The sequence below is a fragment of the Sinocyclocheilus rhinocerous genome, unplaced genomic scaffold, assembly GCF_001515625.1.
Source record: "Sinocyclocheilus rhinocerous isolate Xijiao unplaced genomic scaffold, SAMN03320098_v1.1 scaffold3175, whole genome shotgun sequence".
Classification (NCBI taxonomy): domain Eukaryota; kingdom Metazoa; phylum Chordata; class Actinopteri; order Cypriniformes; family Cyprinidae; genus Sinocyclocheilus; species Sinocyclocheilus rhinocerous.
The window spans coordinates 41,775-45,015 of NW_015623077.1; positions in this window are offsets into that span (position 1 = coordinate 41,775).

Sequence of the window (3,241 nt, forward strand, 5' to 3'; positions counted from 1 at the left end):
CTCAATTCATCGGTGTCATTGCAGACACAATGAAAAGCAAGAGCGCATGAACTTGCCTCAGCCCCATTTATATCGTTCATGATTGATGGAGACCCAGATGTGTCTATGAAGGAGTGCCAGATTATTTATGCACGGCTAATCAGAATGGGAAAACCAGTTAACATCCTGATCGGGCACGTTGAGGTTCAGCATGCCAATACTCAAGGTAAGTGCTCAAGAAATCTAAACTAATTGTAAAGATAATGGAATTTACAGTTCAATATCAGAGATTAAATCGGGGCTGTCTGCTCAGTTGCGTTATAATAAATATTTTTTACATATCTATTTAAAATAATGTGATATTATAAACTAAGTTTTAAGACAAGGGTAATATCCCTTGTCCAGGCAGAGGCAGGGAACTACATTAGGGCCTTTCGCACCGCTTTAGTTCCAGAACTAAATGTACAGTACTGTTTATGTAACTCTTGTATTATTGTAACTGAGTTTTTGCCATGAAGATAGTGTTAGATTCTGACGTGGCAATAAAAATAAATAATTACTAGTACTGAACACGACTTATATTATCTTTGAGCTGCTGTCATGTGGACATTACTTTGTTGCCAGAAGATGGTCTTACCCAGCGAGTCTTAGTCACCTCTATTGTGAAAGGTGCTTATATTTATACAACACTTAACCATGCTTTTACTATAGTAAAACTGTAGCAACCATAAGTGTAGTAACCAAGGTTTTTTTTTTGGTTCATACCATGGTTCTGGTGTCATGGTTCTGCTATAGTTATTTTGTAGTAATACTACAGTAAACATGTGGTAACCATGACTATAGTGTAGTTCTTGAAATCGTGGTCAATTTTGTAGTTACTATGGTTTTACTGCAAATGCTGTAGTAATGGTTATTTTTGTGCTTATATGGTTTTACTGCAACAGTCGTGGTTAAACCATAGTTATTGTAGTAAAACTATGGTTGATTTAGTTTTTACTATGGATTTACTGCAAATGCTGTGGTAAAACCATGGTTCATCTCTGAAAGAGTACAAACAATTGTGAGTTGATTTGAATGCTCTCATTTGTAAGTCACTTTTGATAAAAGCATCTGATAAATGTAAACAAACCTTTCTTCAGCAGAATCTCAGATGCAGGAGTGCGGCGCAGCCTTATGACGTCAAGCCGCTTCACCAAAATAAAAGTCCCGTTCAGACGGTAAAAAAAATAAAAGAAATTCACATACAAAAAAAGACCTTCAAATGACAAGATAAAGGATTGATTCAAAGGATAAATCACAGATTCCCAGAGCTATCAATACCACTGATATTTTTTTCAAAAGCTTCAGGCTTATATCTAAATGCAAGCTAAATTCAAGTTTCTTGATCTTCATATAATAAAATATTTAAAATAACTAAATACTTACATCTGGGTGAAAGGGGGCTTGATATCAGTGCTTTTCAAGCACATAGACTACATTAATCATTCATTAATCTAGGGGAGTGATGATGACATTAGTTTTTAATAGTTATTTTCCCTCATCTTTGAGAACATCTCTGCAACCTGGCGATGTATTTTGCCAGCTAAGCACTATATTGGTAACTTTGGTGTTGCTCTCATGAAAAGATCCCTCACACCAAGGCAAGGACACTTTTAGATGTCCAGATGTTGCCAGGTCAGGGTTTTCTTGGTGAGTTTCTTCTAAGCGTCCTTCACAGGGGCTTAGCCCTCAGAGAGACCGCTAGATACAAAGATACAATTTACCTAAATAAACAGCATTTTAGTGCTTATGGAAACTGTGTTGTATGGAGTAAACAGACACAATTACCTACTAACGTTACAGAAGTTACTTATGAGCAGTAAGTGATTCTCTGTTTTCTTTTGTAGTTTGATTAACATTATAAGCCTAGTATAAGAAAGCCATGGATCCATTATACTGACACACATCCAATGCTTTCTTAACTCTTTATGTTTATTTAAGACATAATCGACTGTGTTTACTTGGATACTCGTCAAGACAGCCGTTGTGACATAATATTGTGTGTATTTGCTCAAGAAGATGTGAAAGTGAAGTGACACCAAGGAGGTCTTTGTGTGCATTAAATTTATTCATGGGCCTTTGTTAGAAATTAAATATATATATTTTGAAAAATTAAGGATGGATGATGATATTATAAACAATATATTAATTCTTGCAGAATTCTTTATACATAAGGCCAAATTGATCAAAACACAAACTTTCAAAACTTTATGTAAACTGGAGGTAAATATTACTTAAGATTTATGAAAAATAATAATTGAAGGTTAGATTATTTAAACCTTTGAATGTCCTAATATTTTCAAACATTTCATTTAATCTTTTTCAACAGGGTGATGTGAATTCTTTTAATATCATATTTATTAATTTAGTACTCATTTAAAAAGCAGAAGATTCAGACATGTTCCAGAGAAACAAAATAAGTTAAATTTACGCTAATACTAGCGAATACACAAGATCCAGGGGGCCTCCTCCCACCTTACATATCCCTAAACCTACCCATCTCCACCCCCTAGATGTGGATCCAAACTTGTCTGCATTGCACTCCACTTTTAGACACACACTCACAAACTCTTCTTAGCACTTCCCCTCGGGGGAATCCCTGCTGCCATTTTGAAGTGAGTATTGCTTTCAGATGGAGCGGCATTTAACACACAGAGATGTAGTTCACTGATAAGCAGTGTTGGGGGTAACGCATTACAAGTAACGCGAGTTACGTAATCAGATTACTTTTTTCAAGTAACTAGTAAAGTAACGCATTACTTTTTAATTTACAAGAGAATATCTGAGTTACTTTTTTCAAATAAGTAACGCGAGTTACTTTTTTTTTTCCAGTTTAAACTGTCTTTAACTGAAAAATTAGTGTTTACTATTGTCATTTTGCATCATTGACACACAATTTTCCTAATTAATGCTGTTCAGTTGCTTTGACACAATCTGTATTGTTAAAAGCGCTATATAAATAAAGGTGACTTGACTTGACTTGACTTTACTTCTGACCTTCGATGATCCAGTTCAACCGTACATAAGTGTGTTGAAATTTCTTCTTCTGCATTCTACTGTACGGACGTAAATTTACTTTCCCTTCAGCCTGAGGCTTATTCATTTCACTTTTGGTGTGAAAGGCTTTTATATTTGCCAAAAATAGAACTTTTTTATTTTAAAAACAAACAAGCAAGCCCTGCCCAGATTTAAAAAGTAACGCAAAAGTAACATAACGCATTAC